A 5,813-nucleotide genomic window follows, 5' to 3' on the forward strand; every position below is an offset into this window, starting at 1 on the left:
ACAGGAAACGGTCAAGTGAATGGTCACTAATAAGTCAATGTCTTCAGTTTATGGTTTCCATGTATTCCAAAACATGTCTTTTTCCTCTTCCTGTAGGGTATTAAGTACACACTCAAAAGACACTGGTTTTGGCAACAACAGTTAACATAGGGAAATGCTCTGGAATGGAGATATTAGGTTCATGTTATGAAAGCAAATTTCAAATTTATTTTCTCTCGTCTTTGACTTCCTTACTATTCAAAATGCAATCCAGAACAAACTGATAGGTAACTGTCTCCACTTCTCCAACTGCTAGTTATATCTCTCAGTGTAGAATTCAGAGTCTACCAGCCTCTAACTCCAGCTATTACATAATTTGGTACATATTTGTGCTTATGAAATGTACATTTTTAAAAATGTGGGCTCATTCCCTGTCTTGTTGACCCCTACCCATCTCTAACCACACTACCATATGTATTCAATGCCTCCTTCTTACTGCGCCAGTTTTTGGCACAGTTTAACCCAGTGCCAGATCTGTTTCTGAATCAAAACTAATGTTCAATACTCTAGTTTCTCTTCAAATCTCATAAATCTTTAGCCTTTTACTAAAGATTTCCATGGAGAGTAACAGTTATGAGTCATTGATCAATTTTTTGGAGGCCTTGGTCTTTATCAAGGCCCCATGGGCGCATTAAAAAAAAGCAGCTATTTAAAGTCCTTTGTAGTTACTCGTTGTGAGAACAGTTGTGGGCTTTTTTCATCAAAAACCACGGTGTTAATAAAATAAACAACGTAGATGTGTAAAAAAAAAAAGACAAAAACTAATGTTCAGAGAAATTTTAAAATGTCAAAGAGAAATAAACCTATGATGCTTAAAATCCTTCTGCTTGATGTCCCTTATCCTTAGACGTACCTGTCCTATGCCCTCTTCCATCTAAAAGATCCCTCTAAAAGACATCTCTGAGCATATATTTGGCATATGTTTACATGATATGCAGAGAATCAAAATTATTATATCTGAAGAAAATGTCATATTGACTACCACCTTCTCATACTTTAAGCAGTTAAACTAAGACGACTAATGAAACTGTAAACCTACTGTAGTTATTTGTAGTTTTCAAAAATACAGAGTGGAGCTTTTTATTGTACCATTTTTATATTTATTTTGTAACGTAAGGGTAAGCAAAACATTTCTGCAAACTACTTTTGCTGGTGATATCGTGCACTAGCAGACTCCTTCAAGTAGTAGGCCAATGCTTTGGCGGAAGGCTTTCATTTAGTAAAGGCAGGTTTCTATGTTTTTTTCTTTCTATTTTTATATTTGAAAGAAGCATTTTAAAAAATTCTATGTTGATGAGCTGGTAATTAGATTTCTTTTTATACTTTTCACTGAGACTATATATATATATATACATATATATATACATATTTATTCTTTTTTGCATGGGCAGGCTCCGGAAATCTAACCTGGGTCTCCGGCATGGCAGGCAAGAACTCTGCCTGCTGAGCCACTGTCATACTGCCCTACGTATATATACATTATCAAAGTGCCCCAATTCCTTAAACTCTGATATCACCAAAGGCTTTGATATATAAATTGTTATTAAAATTATTGTAATCAGTACATATTTTTATCCAATCATAATGTCTCAATTACTGTTACAACTTTCTGGATCATGTTTACCCTTTTATGATTTTATTTCCTTATCCACTATTTCGTTTTCTTTCTATTACTTTCCAGGGGGTAAAAATATGATTTTCAAAAATATCTTTTCTCCTGTTGTCTATTTTCCAGTGGCTTTTTCACTGTTTATTGCAGAAAATGATTAAATACTAAATTGAATAAATAAAATAATTCAAATATCCCATAATCTCACAATTCAATAGACACAACATTTGAATGTACTTCCATATTTCTCTGCATATTGTCTATTTATGATCCTGTATCCTACTTTTCTTTCAATTAGTTGTGAAATATAAGAAAGTGCTTGCCTGTGCTATTACAATTATTAACACCATTTTATATGGTTTGTAATATTATATGGTGTGAATATATCACATTTTAATTAATATTTCCTCATTTTAGTTTTTTTCCAGGATTTTTCTTTATTTCCTTTTATGAGCAATACTGGGTTGAACAGCTTTTTCCATCAGCCATTGCGCAAATTTTTAATTTCTTTGTTGGATTTTATTTTATTTTAAACAGCTTAACTTAGAGCTCAAAGGTTGAGAACATTTTTCAGGTTATAATATGCATTGCAAAAATGACTCTGACAGATAAAGAAACATTTACACTCTTAGCAGCTGTGAATTAGAGTGTCTATTTCACTAATGCTTTTATATAGAGAAAGCTTTTCTCATCCAGATATTTGATAAATTCTTCAATTTCCAGATTTTTACTGGTTTGTGCTTTATTTTTACATTTTAACAATAAAAATCAAATGTATATTCTATTTTAGCATAGTGTGAGGTGAACATCTAAATTATGTTTCTCAAACCCTCCCTGTTCAATTTTCATTTATTAAATAACATTTCCTATACTTGTGGCTTAAATACGAAAGGGTCCCTTTTAATTGTTTAAATAACAAAATTGAAAAAGATAATTACTAGAAGCTATGCTTATACTCTGTGTGCACTGTGCGAACGATTTAACCTGTAGCATCTATAGGTTGCTGACCATCCTTTGGGTCCCCATTATCAAGTCCCCACTACCAGGAATTCCCATTACCAAGTCAACTGACTAGAGGTGGTAGAGCTGTGCTTCAAATCTAAATTTTTTTCAGAGAATAGAATCCATACTCTTAACCTGAAGAGACAATGCCAAACCATCATCTTGGAAAACAGTAGATCTCTTTCGTCTTCTTTTTGCATCCTAGTAAGTTGTATTTTTTAAAAAGCTCTATTGTGAATTTGTACATGTTGCTAATCGATTATACTTAAAGTATCATTTCTTAATTAATAAAAGCTTATTAAATTTCCCTTCTCTTACCATTTATACTATGCCCATTAAGCTTTTCTATATCAAGGCAAGATAGTGATGTTTGGGCTAGGTTTTCAACATTCATAAAAAATGTTAGACGGTGCAGCCTTAAGCCCGTTGTATTTTTACTTATCAATTAGAGTGCAAGTTGAGAAGAAATGGAAAACTCCCTTATAAAAGTTATGTGAATCCCAGTATACTGCCTAGCAATAAAAATATGCAAAGAATATAGCTGAAACTGTAAGAATCATTATGTCTTTGTGTTACTATCTGATACAATTTTGACCTTTTTAGAGTGAAAAAGTGAAATAAGAGACTTAAAAGTCTTTTTCTAAGAATAGGGAAAAAGGTAACAAATTGTGATAAAAATCCTCTCAGTTTGTGTCAGCCTAAGCAGCACTTGGGTACTTTTCTTCAGCAAATACTTAGAATGATTCTGAAAGAACAACATGTCCATTCCATCATCTTCATTAAATTTTTATTTCTTAGGTCCGGAGAGCCACTTGATGTTATCTCTGATTGTGACAAATAAATTATTGATAATTCAGTGAAACTTACTCTATTTATTTTATCTTCATTTTTTCAGTATGTCTTTTTTTTCATTTTTGTTTTTAATTCATTTCCTTTGAATTTAAATGATGGAAAGTCACAGATATAAACTCTGATTATTTTTCCACCTGATGGTTTCTGAAATTAGATACAAATAAATTCCAAGGCAACATTCTCATATTTTACTAGACCTCTTTTGTTGTTTTTTGGCTTCATATGTTTTCATTTTAGTTCAAAACTCTAGACAAAATAAAGATTCCGTAGTTTGATAAGAACATGAGGAAAGATTATTGAGCCAATGAGGGATAGTAAATTAAGTGAGAATAATAGCTGCCCTAGACACAGGCTTTGAGGTGGCAGGAAAGTGGCGGGATATTGATATCTGATTGCAATTTTAGTAACTGCTACTATAATATCGAAAGTTTACTTCAAAAACTTTATACATTCTGTCTTGGATGAATAATTCCTACTCTCACATACATGGAACTAAGTTATACTTTGAAAAAAATTGCTCTTTTTAGGTTCAAATGAACTGAACATAAAAGTCAAACTGGTGCACAGAAAAGGCCTGTGATTTAGAGGTATGGGATCAACTCCAAACCCTAATACTTTATCAGCATGAACTTAAGCAAGGCTCTTTCAGTGAACCTAGGTTTCTCACCTAAGGAATAAAGATAATGTTTGCATTACAGAGCTATTTTTAGAGCTATTATTAGGCTAAACCCCATGAAACTACTGTTTTTGTTGATTAAAAATGTGAAAATATCGGCAACATCTTAGGACGCTGCTTAATGTATATGAAGGGACAGTCTCAGTTCCATGGAGGCTGTTGGTTTTAATGTCACTATTACCAGGAACTGGACTTCCAGATAGAGTTCTCCATGTCTGGTAATCTTATATGCATATGAAGATAGTGAAAAGTGTGATATTCATAACCATCAGTAGAGTATTTTGAGAGTGTTTTTTTTTAAATAAGGAACATAGATTTATGCACATATCCAATTCACAGGAACACCATGATCTGATGAAGAAAATTAATATTAAGGGTAGAACTCGGTGGCAGAAATCAACATATTAGGGCATGGGTAGCGACAGGCAGAACAAAATGATCATGGTATCAATGCTAGCTATAGATCAGGTTATAATTCAAATGTATGAAAATGCTGTGGAAACACGGACTTGGAAACACAGTAGGCTTCCGTTTCCTGCTGTGTAACATTGGGAGATGGTTGTATGGTCTTTAAACCGTGGGCCTTGGGGTGGGGGGAGGAACGAGCAATGTTAGGGGAAGCCAGTAGGCCTGACTTAGAGAGCCCCTCCCTTCAGTCTTAGCAGGTGAATCTTTAAGCACTGCTCTCTGTTGGGTATCTTATAAGAAATAAGCAGTTAACATAGTTTGAAAAATATTGGCCTATGTTGTTTGGCTCGCTCTAACTTGAAAATCCAATGATTTTTTTAAAATTCTGCCCACTACTGACATTGTTAAATGTCATCCTAGAATACAATTTGCATAGAGTTGCTTTAATCATGGATGGTTATAGGTTAAGTATTTCTTGATCCTTCAGTGACCTTTTAGGAAACATTCCAAGGAGACAGAGAAAAAATGGCTCTCAAAATATCAAAAGCAAAGAATAGATGTAATCACCAATACCACGTCAGATTTCTTTGCTTCCCGTAACCCCAAACATGTGTGCAAAGGCCCATTTGTTACAAATTGGTCACAATTTTTAGAAATGACACCACTAATAACATCCCCCAAATGTATTAATCATGTTTAAAAAAAGAAAGCTCACTGTAGTAAAACATTAGCTAAATCTGGTTAAATTGATTTTGACCTTCTTCGGTTAATTCATTATAAACACTATTTCCTTATAGCGTTTATGATGAGCTGCTCTGGAGGAAAATGACAAGATGTATCCTGAAATACTGGCTAGAAATTATGTGCTTCCTTGTTTTTCTTCAATGAGGGCTTTCTTTTTTTAAAATAGTTTTTTAGGTTGAACTTTTAGTGTGTAGGGAAGACAGCATTTAAAAAGCAAAAGCAACTATTTAATTGCAAAGACAAGTTTGTTAGAATTCATTAAATATTTGTGGTTGCAATCTATTATTTTTATTAATAGAAACACTGACTTATTTAATAATAGTAACACAATTAATAGAGTCAAAGATTCATTATTCAGCAAAACCCCAAGAATGCAGGAATGCAAATGTCGATAAGGTTCTATATATTCTTTAGGCTTTTTGCTTTTCAATTTTGTTTTTTTTAATGGCCACAATCAACCCGCAATCCTTTGCTTCTCTGCGT

At 33.1% G+C, this 5,813-nt stretch overlaps 1 non-coding gene across 1 annotated transcript; it reads left to right on the forward strand.

Annotated features, from left to right (window-relative positions):
* Positions 1-540: 540 nt before the first annotated feature.
* LOC143649022 (U5 spliceosomal RNA) lies at positions 541-660 on the forward strand. The gene has a single exon (XR_013158901.1). It is a non-coding gene; the product is annotated as a U5 spliceosomal RNA (small nuclear RNA).
* Positions 661-5,813: the final 5,153 nt, after the last annotated feature.

Source organism: Tamandua tetradactyla, chromosome 10 (assembly GCF_023851605.1).
Source record: "Tamandua tetradactyla isolate mTamTet1 chromosome 10, mTamTet1.pri, whole genome shotgun sequence".
NCBI classification, from domain to species: domain Eukaryota; kingdom Metazoa; phylum Chordata; class Mammalia; order Pilosa; family Myrmecophagidae; genus Tamandua; species Tamandua tetradactyla.